The sequence below is a fragment of the Vespula pensylvanica genome, chromosome 11 (genome assembly GCF_014466175.1).
Source record: "Vespula pensylvanica isolate Volc-1 chromosome 11, ASM1446617v1, whole genome shotgun sequence".
In the NCBI taxonomy this organism is placed as follows: Eukaryota; Metazoa; Arthropoda; class Insecta; order Hymenoptera; family Vespidae; genus Vespula; species Vespula pensylvanica.
Window position 1 is genome coordinate 2,364,684 of NC_057695.1, and position 15,677 is coordinate 2,380,360.

General features: G+C 37.2%; 1 protein-coding gene and 1 long non-coding RNA gene across 7 annotated transcripts in view; one reads left to right on the forward strand and one right to left on the reverse strand.

The window, feature by feature from the left end:
• LOC122633137 (discoidin domain-containing receptor 2) overlaps nucleotides 1-15,677 on the reverse strand; it is a 144,211-nt gene that overhangs the window by 104,234 nt on the left and 24,300 nt on the right. For 4 of the 6 annotated variants that reach the window (XM_043820690.1, XM_043820691.1, XM_043820696.1 and 1 more), the window contains one exon: nucleotides 4,811-4,878. The exons of the other annotated variants lie outside the window; for them this stretch is intronic. The gene's annotated coding sequence lies outside the window, so the exon portion shown is untranslated. The remainder of the gene's footprint in view (nucleotides 1-4,810; nucleotides 4,879-15,677) is intronic. 6 annotated transcript variants of the gene reach the window in all.
• LOC122633140 overlaps nucleotides 2,767-15,677 on the forward strand; it is a 59,123-nt gene continuing 46,212 nt past the window's right edge. The window contains exons 1-2 of the long non-coding RNA XR_006328045.1: nucleotides 2,767-2,957; nucleotides 12,964-13,164. This is a non-coding gene — a long non-coding RNA (uncharacterized LOC122633140). The remainder of the gene's footprint in view (nucleotides 2,958-12,963; nucleotides 13,165-15,677) is intronic.

Consider the following 15,677-nt stretch of genomic DNA (forward strand, 5'->3'; position numbering starts at 1 on the left):
CGAGAGGGTGATTGTTTCGTGGCGAAAGCTCATGTTGCCAAAAGCATCCCTGTGTAATCTTTGACCGACGCTATTAACGAGACTCGCTCGTTTGTAGCTATCGCCCGGCATATTTTGTGGATTTAAGGCTTTAACGGATCTCCAAAAGCGACCGACCGGGCGAATTGTAATCGAAACGGCTTATGACTCTCCATCGTTTTTATTCCAGATTGTTGCTTTTCGTTTTTTCACCCTTTTTTGTTATTTCTTTTTTTTTCGTCTTTCTCGTCTTTCCATTTTTTTTCTTTTTTTTTTTTTTACAGAGAGATTTCATCTTTTTTCTCCCTTCTATATATTTTTCCATACCCATAAAGAATCGACATTCTCGTCGATATATCGATTAGCTTGCTTCCATTTTATGACAGAATTGGGAACTACGTTTTGCTTTAAATGATAACGATTCTATCTTGTATGGGTAAGTGCCAAGTGACGATCAGCAGGTGGTAGGCATGCTTAATTCAAGCATACCCAATACAGAAGGGATTTGAATCAGCGTTCAACCAAAATTGATCGCTTATCCAAGTGATTAAGACTAGCATTTCGGGTACAACGTATTTGTGATAAACATGATATTAATTAGAAACTTTAGTTATTACTTTATTGATATCTATATAATATATCCAATATAAAGATGTCGCAATTGAAATATGCGTATAAATATAATCATAATGTTTACAGTATAGCAAAAAAAATAGCAAAAAAAGCTTTGTAAGAGATTTTATGATTATTCCTCGAGCGTTCTTGGAGCTTAATTACGATGTCAGAATTGTCGTCCTAAAGTGAAAAGATCGTGGCAAAGTACCCTATAGTAGGCTTAATCAAACATCATGTTATCATAGTGAAAACAGCGTTACAATTTTGTATCATGTCGAAACTTAATCCTGCCATTGGCGATTTCGAATCCTCCTTGACTTCTTCGATTTGGATGGGTATTACTTGATGGGCTGTGGTTTCAAATCGTGCTCTGAATTCGAAACCATCATGGTTGGTAAGGTTGGCTCACTATTAGATCACGATTCTCCGTTAGTCAATAATGCATCGTGTCACATCGAAATGAAACACGCATTAAAATTCTCTATTCAAAGTGAATCTTAACAAAGTCTAATCGGATTACCGATTTCGAATAAAACTTTGATAAACGATTTCATTTCAATCGATACAATTTAATTTTTAAAGATATCACCTTATCAAATGCGATCGTTCGTAATTATTTTTTAACTACGCGGTATCACATAAAGTAAGGAACAACGTTAGAAAATTGGTCGTTCCGTTTGACGATGTTGTGCTTGAAAAAGCCAATATGGTTCGTTAATGCATGAATTTTAAGCCGCTTAAGAGACAACTCATAATCATGAAACCAAAACTTAAGCTTGAAACAATAGTCCTCTCTCATATTGTCATGTCGGTATTTTCGTTATTCTGAAACATCTTCCTCTCTTTCTTCAAGATGGTGGTGGAAAGGTGCGAGGGAAAAAGAGATTTAACAGGGAATAAGACGATTACGACTTAGCTTAGCACCTTCAACGCTTAAATCCTTACGGTACGATCCTTCCATCTTTGCTTCTCCTATATCCTTTCTTAACCCGTCAAACTTTACAACGATACCATGCCAGGAAATCTCGAGTCTGTAGATGCATCAATCATTTATGATCTAGATAAAATATGTACGTATAATCCAAAGACGTAATCAGCTGAGCATACGAAAACGAAGAGAATAACGTTAACGAGACTGAACGTAAGCGAGAAATTCATAGATAATTCAGAATCCTCATTTTGTTTCTTTTTGGAATTACTTTTCTTAGCAGTCTGTTAAACAAGGTGTTTAGAAAGGTAGCAGCCTTTAAAAAATATATATATATACATTATATAAATTAAATATAACAAATTTAATGAACCTGGCATTAGTTACGCGAAAAAACTAATTTCGTTTTTAAACTAAGTGAAAATGTAGATGGTGTTAAAAAATTATATTTTTAATGTAATCGTCTATGTTCATAATGCTGGGAATATAATGTATAGGTGTATAAATAACTTTTTTCTTTTAAAAATACAATAACTTGAACTTTTGTTAATATAAAAGATCCAACAACTGACAAATTATATTTTTCTGCGGTAAGTACATTTTCACTCATTATATTCATCCCTCGATTGATCTCTCGTCGTTTCCACTTCATCGGTCATCTCCAAAGATTCCCTCAGGGTGATTCCTCATGTCCGAGAGGGTTCGCAAGATATTATTGGCTGACCGGACCACATCAAGTCGAAGAGAAATCATCCATTCATCCGTCAGATCGGATAAGTTCAACAGGGCCGATCAGGAAAGTCGGTCAAGTATTCCCACGATATCTATATTTGCGGTCACCACAGAAAACCGTCATCAAAGCTAACGACCAAACGAATCCTATTAGGATTTCTAGGCCAATTTCGACTTATTATTTTACGACTATAACGTTTTCACGTTTCGTCGTCGAATATAACAGAACACGACGAATTATTACGAAACATAATTTTCCATATGTAGAGTCAATTAAAATTTTCCTAGATCGATAAAATAACCTCTGTGGGTAAGGGTATGGGTTTGAGGTTTAATAATAAAATCCTCCCATCGAATTATTTTAACTGATTCATCTACTCAAGAGAGGATAATAAAATTTTACTATTCGTTCAAGTATCAATCCGACACCCTTGTAATTAATTCATCATTATATTTCTAATTGTTTTAGACTTCTTATCTGAGAGGGACATTATTCGAAGGTCATAAGAGACAATCCAGAATCTAATAGAAGACGAAGGAAGGGCTAATGCACTGTAATCGTACTGCAGCTGACGAACACTCGCCGGACTTGACCCCTGTCAGCATCATGAATGATTCAGTGAGCGGACTTTGGCTGACGGGTCATTATTGTTGTAACGGGAAGGTATGAATTTTCTATGAAGCTACAGTATTATATAGCGACGTCGAGTTTGATATTTCGTTATTCTATTCAACTCTCGAAATAATCATATCCCGAAGTTCTGTTCAAATAATTTCCTTCAATTTCCTTTCATTTCTTTTGTCTTTTAATTTGCTTTTAAAATAGTATACTTATAGAGTAACAATATTCTCTGAATATATCATAAAAAATGAAAGAGAAATCATAAAGCTTTTAAAACGAACCAACATATATATATTCTCAGATGAACCAGTAAAAATGATGTAGCTATATTTCGTTAAGAGTTCTTAAATAAACTGCTAAACCAAAATAAGTATCTAATCCAATAACTATCGATAAGAATGATCGTAAACGATCTTTAAGTCTCTCGTTCAATTTTACCGAACTCGTTATTGTGAATCACGAGGTATCGTGTTAAGCAACGATGTTTCAGCTTCGTTTCATTTTATTGGGATCTTCCATCGATGCTTTCTATATCTTTGGAAAGGAAGAAAGAACGTTAAGGGGGTTACTTCAGGTCACGTTATCGTTATGATTCAAGGAAGAGAAAGAGCTAGAGAGAGAGAGAGAGAGAGAGAGAGAGAGAGAGAGAGAGAGAGAGAGAGAGAGATCCCGTATTTCGATCGTTTTTAGGATGAACGGAGTTTTAGTCCACAGGGGATTTTTACAGGACATTATTCCTACCCAAAGAAAAAAGGGGAAAAGCTTTCTCCATTCTCGTTTCAGAAAATTTCTATTATAAGTCTCTCAGGTGAGTTGATTGGATCGATCATTCGAGCACAACCCCTTTTTTTCAAAGATGGACCGGGTATGAGAGGGTCAATTGTGAAAGAAAGTGAATGACTAGCAAGATTTATAGATATGATCGAAACAGCATATAAGTATATACACTATTATATATGTATAATATATTATATCTACATGTATATTATATATAAACACACATAGAAAGATATATATATATATATATATATATATATATATATGGCTTAGATTTCGTTTCGAGACGAGCTTATGTGAACGGCGAATGGCACCAATTTTAGCGTGCCTCTCATGAAACTTCCAATGTACAGGACGGATGAAACTTTATGAAATTCATGAGAGGACGTTACTCGTGCTTGTGCTAGTGCGCTCGCGCTCACTCCCTCGTCCGACGTCCGAAGTGGCCGACGGACGTGTATATTTTCACGGGAAAATGGACGCGACGCGACACCGGAAAGTTTTCCACGGATTTTTCTATAAACGACGGACGGACCCTTTCGCCTCGCCATTTATAGATTTTTATGCTAAGCTATTCTATCGCCTCTATTCGGCCGTCCATCCACCGACCGACGGATCTACCATATAGAAGCGTCGAGAGTGACGAGGGTGGTAGGTTTTTCAAACCCGAGAGAGATAGAGATAAAAAACTTTCTCATAGAATACGAAGCAAGGTGAGAGGATGACGAGAAGGTGATGCGTAGAAACGGGAACGGCGAATTGGTAGGCAAGAAAAATATATATGTATAGATATACAGAAAGAGAGAGAAAGAGAGAGAGAGAGAGAGAGAGAGAGATGCGAAGACCAAAATAAGGATGTCTAAAGCAAACAGCGAATTCAACGAGACATGCGGAGAGTTGGAGGATAATCGAAAAATTTGTATGTGGAAACGAAGAAAATAAGGGACAAATTTTCTAGGAAAGAAGGAAGAAAAAAAAGAAGAACAATCTTATAAATGTTGAATTCATCGAGTCAAAATGATAAGAATAATAAAAAAGAAAAGGAAAAGAAAATAAAAGAAAAAGAAAAGAAAAGTAAAAAGCTAAGAGATAAACAGCTGAAAATATATCTTACTTACAGCTAACAGCTAACGCGTTTCAACCTATTCAGTTTTATTGCGACATTATCCTTGACGAAGGGCTTGCCCTGAAAGCATACGATCATTTAATTAGATTTGTAGATTTAACCTGTAACAAAGTTCTAATGTGGAATTCTATGGTAATTATTATGGCTTTCCAATTAGTTAAAACAATTTATAAAGTTTTCTCTAATTAAATAAGAGATGGAAATAAAAGAAGAAGAAAAGATGGAAAAGTCAATGGGAAATAGAGATTTACGCTTGTTGACTCCTAGAAAAACGATTTGCCACATTTGCGTCACCACGATGTACCATATGTACGTTTTGACATCGATCGATCAGCCAATAGCGCTTATTTATCGTTTTTATGGTTAAGCAGATGACTCCGAGTAAGTGCTTGCACATATATTTATCTTATGGAAGCGGCAATAAAATACAACCCACGCTCGTCTATCTGCCATAGTCTTCTCTTTCTCTTTCTCTTTCTCTCCTTACCCTAGTTCCTTTTTGTATATGTAAGTCTACGCTTTTTACACGGGTATATATCCAGCTTGGAAATTTGTCTGCGTCTCTCAGTGAGAAAACAAGAATAGAAAGTGGTAGTACAGGTAGGAGGGAGGATGGGAAATTCTGGGTTGAGCCTGGGAACTGGAACTTTGGCAATCGGGGTGGGAGAATAAAGAAAGAGAAAGATGTATATACGCCTCAGCATAAAGGCATATCTATCCGAGCGAAAGACAAAAGCTGCTGGAAGTCCGTGGAAATTGCCTTTTGTTGCAAATTCGATGCCCCTCGGTTCCCCGGCCGAACCCCCATCCAACCCTTCTCCTGCCCCCCAACCACCACCATCTACAACCCCCGCTACGACATTAACATACCGAAAAAGCGGCTTCTAACAACTGAAATGGTTGCTGCATTCATCCTTTCTCATACCTTTTGCTTTCGTTTCGTTCTTAGAAAATTAGCTGGCTGTTTGTCATAACCGTCTTTTCGTCTTAAAGTCTCGAACTACTGGAAATGTGAAAAGCGTTTCTGTTCTCTGTTTGGCTATTTTTATAAGGAACTTAACCGACGTGAAAAGAGAATGGAAAAAGAGAGAGAGAGAGAGAGAGAAAGAGAGAGATAAAAGGAAAGAGTGAATGTATTGAAATCAGCTAGAGGGTATGAAAAATGGTCGGGATAAGGAAGAGGACAATCGGATTGCGAACGTATATAAAAGAAAATAAGAGCGAAAGGTATTGATAAAAAACTTATTGATTTAGTACGGGCACATAGAATAACTCGGAAGGGACCTAGTCCATCCTGTTTTATAAAAGGAAAGTGAAAACTAAATAAATAGGAAAAGCAAAAAGATTCGATAAAGTACGAGTCCCCGAGGAAGATTCCAACGTGAACGTAATAATTAGAATCTATGGAAACCAACGAAAATCAAACATCGGACATTAAAACTTTTACTATAAATAATCAACTTATAATATTATTTTGCGTAAAGCTTATTATTGTTTGCGAGTAAATACTGTGATCGTAGTATACGAATTAATAATCTAAAGAAATCTTCAAAGGCAAATGCGTTTCCGTTTATGGGATTCTCGTATTATATAAATATTCATGCTAACAATAAACTGGTAAATATTGATTTTCCTACTCTGAAGTGTACCAATGAAATTTTCCTCAATTCCGTAACGTTTCATCCGACATGGCAAACGACGTAACAATCAACAAGACGTCCCACTGAATTTGCTACTCTCCGTTAGCCAGACTTCGTTATTTATTTAAGCCGTTACGCATCGAGAATGAGTTTCACGTTCGACAAAGCCCGTCGGATCGTCGTCGATACGCAAGGTATAAAAAAAAAGGAAGGAAGGAAAAAAAAAAGAAAAAAATCAACCAAGGGGTGAGTCGATAGTAGAGAAAATAGGAGGGAGGTTGAGAGAGACGTTACTAAAGAATATCGCGAGTGCGCGTGCGCTTGCAGGTGTACGCATTTCCAAGGCTAGACAGGCTTGTCAATTTACTTAAAGGCAATGTAGAAACGTAAGGCGGAAGCAATAAATGTCGACCCTTTGAACGAAAGCGTCGAAAGCACATATTCGTCGCGGAAGAAAACGCGGAAATGCGTTTCGTTTTCCGTTGCGCTACCTTTCTCCGTTACCTATCCCTTCTCTTCAGATTATACAAAGCCAAAGCGAAGAGCAAGCTGTTTTTTTTTATCATCAACAAAGAGGAACATATTGCATTGTAAAATGAAAAATCGAAAGGTGACAATTTTTTAAATGAAATTAAAATGAATTTGCGATAAGCACTTGTACAAATCAATAATTTTCCTATTCGTATATGATATGCATATGTTTATTAAAAATACCACAACTGACCGAAACAAATTGCACCCTTGAAAGAACGCTCGAAAATCAGGAGAGAAAACCATCTGAATAACTTCCGAAAATCCCTTGAGCCTCTATTATCCATGCCTTTAGACGGTCTTCTTTTTTTTACCCTGGGGGATTTCTACGTAATCATAGACAGACACATAGGAAGGACGCATAGTGCTATGTACTATAGAGAAAGACAGAAGATATCTAAATAGACAGACTATAGATAAACAGACAGACAGATAGACAGACAAACAGGCGGACGGACAGATAGACAGACAGACATAGAGACGGTCGGTCGATCGGTCTGTCGGTCTGTCGGTCGGTCGTTCGAATGGACGAATGGCGGAGAAAGAGGATTGTTAAGGTGGGGGACACCGAGCTATCGTAGTACAACAATCCCAGTCGTGTTTTCTGGGTCGGTTGCACCCAGGATTGCGGTTCCCAGGGTGCATTGTTTCTGCGAAATACGAGTGCAGAAGGAGCGAAAATTATACCCACCCCCCGCCTACCCTTCCTCATCGTCCCCTTACCCACAGAAATGCTTTATTCCCAGCGTTGGCTGACGTTTCCCTTGGCTGGCTGCGCCATCGCGTTCGCGCGCACCTTCCATCCCATCTTTTCAACGTCTCTCGCTTTCCTGTTTATTTCATCCAAGGGAGAAAGAAAGAGGGAGAAGGAGAGAAAGAGAGAGGAAGTGTGTTGGAATAGCGACGACGAGGTCATTTGCCCTCTTACACGTCGAGCTATAAAGATTACCAGCCCAGTGATTTAACGTCGAGTCCGAGGTGCGACCGCACGAGATGCTTGAGAAAAACGACGCAGTCGTAGAGAGTTGAAAGGGTGGAAACGTGGTGGAAGACAAGAGAGAAACAAGAGGGATGAGACTTGGCTGGATAGATCGCTTTCTCGAGTTTCGTGTCACGCGACAGGGTATAAGGCGACACAAAGGAAATTCGAGAACAAAAGTATGAAAGAAAAGTAGTGATATAGTATTGCATTAATGTAATAGGAATTTCTTTTGAGATATCCTTGAATCAATTTAATGATAGACATTGTAATGATCTCTTGTAAAGTTCTTACGGTATATTTAATATTATGCGTTATACATATATATCTATATTACATCATCATTTTATCACGAAAGATTAAATTTCATGAAAGGGGAAAAAGGATTTAAAAACAAAAAGAATATTAGAAAGACTGCTGAGTTATCCGACAAAGGTATTGGATTAGTCCGCATTGCATCAAATGTTTCAAAGGGGAAGCAACATTTACTTTCATCTAACCAGGACAAATAAAAGTTTCAAATAAAAATGGCAAAACTTTGTGCGTGTGTGTGTGTGTTTATATGCGTGTGTCAAAGTTCGTGCGTCGTCTTAAAGTTAAGGGAAAAGATAAAAAGAAAAAAAAAATAAGAGAAAAAAAGAGAGAGAGAAACAGTTCGCGTGTGAAGAACGAGAAGAACGAATTAACGCGAGCCAAGACGAACCGAAAAAGAAACGCTAACTCTGGAGGAAAAGAAAGAGAGAGAGAGAGAGAGAGAGAGAGAGAGAGAGAGAGAGAGAGAGAGAGAAAGAGAAAGAGAAAGAAAGAAAAAGAAAAAAGAAAAAGAGATAGGACGTCGCGTGGCACGACTTCGCGGAAGTGCCCCTGTTCTTGTCTCTTTGAGATCTCGAGACACGCGGCTCTCCCTTGCCCTCTCGCTAAGTGACTCTTTCTTTCCTTTCGCTTACTCTTGCCTTTTCTGTTGCCGTCCTCAATGTCTTAGCTTCTCACCAACTTGGCTCGTCGTTCGGTCGATATTGTACGAACGTAGACACGACTTGGTTTGGCCAACTTGTTCGACAAGAACTTTCTAGCTGTCGGTGTAGGTTGAAAACTTGTTCTTGTGCGATTACTTGATAACCTTTTAAAGAATACCTAGGTAAAATCAACGGATCTTACATAAATCTAATATTTTTTCTTCTCTTTTCGTTTGTTCGTTCGTTTTTTCTTTTTCTTCTTCGTTATCGAAACAATTTCAATCTCTTTAAGGAGATTATTTTGTAATAAAAAATTCGTTCAGTACTTTGATATGATATTCATCAAGTTGATTTATCGATGATACCTTTAGACTTGGAATCACGTATACTGTGTCAGTTGATTTTCTTTAATACGTTCCATTGATATTGTGAATATAGCAATTGAATATAGCAGTTTAGAATAAAGTGGATAAGGTCGATACTAGAAATTTTAGAAAATTTTTATCTCATGTATAAAATGAGGTGTCCGCTTTTTGACGAGAACACCCGTTGTTCATACGAAAACTGCGGCCTTGCTTAGATCCTTTCGCGCTTCTCTCGAAATAAGATACCTACTTCGTGAAAGTAATTTCCCCGAGAAAAGTAAGTTTTCACCGGGGGTAATAGCTTCTACGCGCCCTTGCCGATGTTGCTGATGCTACTATACTACTACTGCCGTGTCTCCTCTTTCTGTCTTGCATCTCGAGGCTATAGAAGTAAAACATTCGCTGAGAAAGAGAGATAGATAGATAGATAGATAGATAAATAGATAGATAGATAGATAGAGAAAGAGAGAGAGAGAGAGAGACAGAGAAAGAAGCTTCGAATCCCAACTAAAACGTGAATACTATCGAAGAAACAGATTTTACCTTTGAACGCTTAAATTGAGATGACTTTCTTCTTCGACGCTTCTATTCTTTATTATCTTTCTTTATCATTAATGTACAGAAGAAAAAAACTAACAACTTTGCAAATATTTGTAAAAACATTTACAAACACGAGACACTTTCAAAAGAGAACGAAAGAAAATAAAAAGAGTATTAGAATATTAATCTACGTTGTAACCTTTCGTCGTTTCTTTTTCTCTTCACTTTTGTTTTCTTTTTTTTTTTTGCTCTTAAGTTATATTAAAGTAATGAAATTAATTAAATACAACTCGTCGGACAAGATGCATAAAATTTCGATCGAAATAAATAAGTATATGCTAAAAATGTCATAATTCTTAAATGACGAAGATGCGATGTAACATCACACGGCTAGCAACCTGATTATGAGCGACCATCGATGACCGATTACCGCTCGGCCACGAACAATCATTAATTACTGCCTGACCATGCCCGATAATGCCGGATTGTATGCTAAATCTGACACCGTGCACCAGCAGAATGTTCGTTCTCCTACCCTCGAGCCACCCTTTCTCTCTACCCCCTCCTATCCTTCCTGGTTAGCCGTAATCCATAGTAGCACCCTCGTTCTCGGCATCATCCGGATCTGTAAAGCGACATAGCTTCGACCGATAGGGAGATATATGATCCAAATAGTTTCGAAGCCAAAGCCGACAAACGAAATACGTAAATGTTCTAATGATAATCCCTTTCTTGTTATTATAACAATGAAAAGAAAATAATACGAACACGAATATTGTAAAAGAACACGAATAACGATGTAATACGAATATTGTACAATGACATGAAATTGTCTTTTTCGAAGGTTCTTCTGCGAGAGATTCCTTCTTCAAGATTTTTCTTCAAGAGAAATACATAGCTCGGTGATGCTTCTTTTCGCGTTGATTTCAAAGTACCATATGGTCCATTCTCCAAACTATTCTCAAGGGGCTTCTGGATAGGATCGATTGAGCGTGATCTGGAACTATTCACTTAAACAACTCTCTCCGTTGGGTATACTAAACGCTTTGAGTAAGTTTTACCATGGTAATAAATTAACGAAGGAAATGCTTGAAATCCTCAACAAAGACAAAGAAGTTGAAAGTTTTAGAGAGCGTTGAACTACGAAGAAACATTTCTTACAACAAGTGTACTGAAATTGACCGAGAAATATTACGAAGACTATACATTAAGGAGCCACACGTATTGTGGCCTCTTAAAAAGCCATTATTGTATTAAGACGTAATTGCAACATCCGCAAATCTGCAAGAGGAGAGAACGAGTGAGTCAGAAGATGTGATGGTCCTGTTTATTTAATACGATACAAAAAAAAAGTCTGACGCATTAAATTCTATATCTCCTGAGAAACTTAACGAAGAAAGATCGATCGAAAAACATTTTAGCATCTTATCGACGTCAATCCGAAAATACGATGACATGCTAATTTAGTATCAACTACAACTCTCCAAAATTTTTAAGTGGCGATCCTCCGAAAACTCATTCCGTGGAAGAGTGTAACGGCTTTGCTTAGCTTCTAGTCACGCAAACCGTATCACTATCTTACGATGCAATAAACTTCTATTCCGGGAATCGTGCCAGACATCTTTGAGATTAAGCTCATCTCGACGAACCCAAAACCATTTTGGCTCCTTCATTTTTTACGCTATGCTCATGTAACGTTACTTCAACACCTTTCTGACTCAATAACAATCTACCGTCCATGGATTTGACTACGATTACGAGAGGATATCTCCTTGCTTGAGTCACGTTTAACCGCAGCTTAGTGTCGAATTAAATGGTTTAGCTAGCAAATTAAACGATCTTAGCCACGAGAGTCATGCTACGTAAACCATACCTTATACTTCGTGACAAACGAATGTATTTTCCTTCGCTCGCTTCTGCACGAATATTAATAAATTATTATATATATGTGCGTGGGTGCGTTTGTGTGTATATTTTAACGATACAAAGAATTTCCTGAATGTCAGTTATATATCAAAATTATATGTAAATTAAAAGATAAATAGAAATAAATGTGCGCCAATTTTTTTTCCTTTTCTTTTTCAACGTTCTAAAAAGGTGTTGTAGTATTTTGCTTGTAATCAAAATCGCTTGTCGACGTTAATATAATTTTCAAACACTAATTATCAGACTGATTAATTAGAAAGGAGAGAGGGAGAGAGAAAGAAAGAGAGAGAGAGAGAGAGAGGGAGAGAGAGAGAGACTAAGTAAAATCAATTGGACTTTAGGAAGGTCTTGTAGAGCCAGAGTTCGCACGAACAAAACGTGTACCTATTCGTTGTTGCATTCTTCGAGAGATTGCCTTCGAAATTCAGTACACGGTCGCATGGATTTTGACGGCTCAAAGCTAATTAGAAACTTTGCAATTAACGTGTATACCGACTCTGTTGATCTACGCTGGCTTCGAGTTTAAATGAGTTTAAAACATTCCGAATATAGGAAACGTTGATCTAAAATGCTTTTCCTACATTTCTGAACTATATTCGTCAATGTCTGCAGATATACCTATGCGAATAAAAATCGAATAGTACGAATATTTAATCCTATCAAATATAATCCCTGTGATTTTAGGATCAGAAAAACGCGATTAACTTTCTATCGAAAAAAGAGATAATAATAAGGAATATAGAAGTGATTGAATGTAAAGGAAGGATCTAGTTGCGTCAACGCACTCTTCCATCATGGATGATCCTAGAGGGATCAAGAAGTGGACCGTTTGCCAAGTACTTACCTTCAACTACGTTATAAAAGGACTCATCGAGTCCTCCATGGATAGTCGTTTTATTCAAGTATCGTCCGTTCTGTTAACTCGCCCTTATACCACATTTTAATTATTAGAAGAATCTAGGAAAATGATTTTTTTTTTTTTTTCTTAAACACACTGTCTGCTGATTCGAACGATCAATATGAATCTTAATTTATCGTTTAATCGTATTCGTAAATTTCTCATATTCGTAATTTTCATTCTTATTCTTTTTACCGAATGTATAAACCAATTTTGATCGATATAAATGTCAATAAATATGTATCTATTTATCTACTTACTTTCTCTCTCTTTTCCTCATTTTCTCTTAGAATTTTTTTCTCAATCTCAGGTAAAACAAGTCTCGACTCTACGCACCGACGCTTTTCGCTCGTGCCGCAAAATTGCAAGAATAACGAGCTCAGTCAGCACGGTATAAAGTTCCAAAGCGTCGAGCCGGAATAAAGTAATAACTGTAATTGATCTGATAAGTTATTACGCCGTCCAACCAAGACACGGAGGACATCGAGTGGAGTCTCTCTACCAAGCCGAGGTAATAACCGATACTTTCTTCTTCGGATTTTCATGCTCACGCCTCTTATGTCTCTTCATAAAACTCAAAATAGACTTCTTCTATCGACTTTTATGTTATAATACTGCTATTATTTCTATAGAATTGACAGAACTGACTCGTAAATTCATTAACAAGATTTTGTTCACTGATCGGACATCTAATTTAGATTATCTTTTTAAACAAATGAAAAATATTTGAATATATGTAATACAATGAAATTATAATCGTTAGCAGTTGCCATTAATAATCAACAATTTCGATTTGGAATTACTTCCAAGGTGGTTACTTTTTCTCTGTGATCGTAACTATCGTGCATCCGACCCCGTGAGTCGGACTTATGTCTTCCTATATAACATCTCTATAAATACCTAAACTCCCAAGACAGCTCGAAAGAAATAACTAGTAGAGGAGAAGAGGAGAGACGTACCTCGGGGATATAAAGGAAGAAATTGAGATAAATCGCTAGCTATCTTATCTTATCCATCGATAAAGTAATTACTACGAGTCGGAACTTTTATTATTGGTTAAGATGCCAAAGTTGTGTTTCTATTTTAAACGAGCTTTGATTTCAAACGACATCGATGTCAAAGCTTCCTTTGAGGTAGGTAACTACTCAATAAAAATTGAGAATACTCGAATGGAAAGTGGATAGCAAACATTATTTCTTTCATTATATATATATATATATATATATATATATATATATATATATATTTATTCGATAAATTTTTTCTGAGGATATGAAAACATCTATCAAAGATCTAATCATGCAGAAATATTCACAATATATAAAGTAATAAATTCAAACAAATGTTTATGCGCCTGAATGATAATGATTCTCGAATACAATCGTACTGTCTCTCTCTCTTTCTCTCTCTCTCTCTCTCTCTCTCTTTGTCCCCCCTTCGTCTCTCATTGTTCAAGTTTGGAAATGATATACTGAAGCAAGGCATCAGATGAGAATTATGCAAGTTTCTAAAACCCCGTACCCCGTCAGATTAGAGTCTTACGATGTATCTAATGCCGTTATTAGGGCCGTTGCTAGGAATGGTCCGTTTCTCGAGAATGGTTGATCCCTAGGTAGCGCTAAATTTCTAGTTTATAATACGAACTAACCAAAGTACGAGGGAAGAGGTAGCATCCGACTATCTCTCTCTCTCTCTCTCTCTCTCTCTCCCTCCCTCCCTCTTTTGTATTCACGTTCTCTTCGCGTAGTATTCTCCAGCTCACCCTTAACTTTTACTCGCGAGTTATAGCTGAACTGTATAGAAATGACCTTCCAGTTAGCACATCGACAAATACGCTGTGTTGCACCGAGTGTAACGTTTGTACATCCGTTTTCACGGTATTCCGGTTCGCGACGCTAATTAGTTTTTCGTGAATTCTGGACAGAGCGAAGACATGCACGAGACGAAGATTTAATTAAACTGTCTGGAGATATTGTGGATAGAGGTTTTACTTCTCGTTTAAACACGAACTTCGAATTTTTCATAATTAGTCAAATTTCAGTCAATTCAAAGATATCACGTCCAAATTAAGAAAGATATATTTCTTAAACGTTTCGAGCTTTCCCCATTGATTAATCTCGTATCTTGGAACAAATGAGAATACTATCCACGGTGTTACGTCGATAAAATCTCGGATCATCAGTAAAGTTCGCTCAATAATCGGTAGACCATCGAACTTTATCCGTCTACGGGTATATAACGGGAATTCGTAGCTATAGTATGTACTATAGCTACGAATGTGGTCTCACGTAACAGGTTCATTTCACGTTAGAGAAGAGAAACGGTGACGGTCGATTTCGTAGCAAGACTCAACGTACTCTCTAGTTTCAAGAGAAAGAGATAGAGTGTACATGAGCTTGCGAGAGAAAGAGAAACGAAGAAAGACATACTACAAAATGGAAAGCAGGAGAAAGAGATCATTGTTTCTCTCGTGGAACAATGGATCGTTGTCAGTACCTACTTGTTAGGACAAAACCATTTTGAAAATCTAGTTACTTTGTTCGAATTTCGTCAAGGAGAATGAAGAGACAGTACCTTGCCTGTTAAATCAAAACTTTCTGCGTGAGATATGTCCATGAAACCGGAAATTCAAACGCCACACTTACTTTCTCTCTCTCTCTCTCTCTCTCTCTCTCTCTCTCTCTCTCTCTCTCTCTCTCTCTCTCTCTCTCTCTCTCTCTCTCTCTCTCTCTCTCTACTTTTCTGTTTTATGATCTTTCTTAACTGAGTTCTTCAGTTGAATCTCTAAATCACTCATCAAGGCATGATGGAAAGGAAAGAAACAGGAAAGAGAAAAAAGAAAAAGATCACAAATCGTAGAGACTTTCGTCAGTTCGTTACTAACCATAACATCCGTTTGCCCTGCACGCTGGCTAACTTCTTCTGAGTATCACGGTAAAATAACTGATTATAATAATGCAAAATAGCTCCTCTTTATTCCTTTCTCTCTCTCTCTCTCTCTCTCTCTCTCTCTCTCTCTCTCTC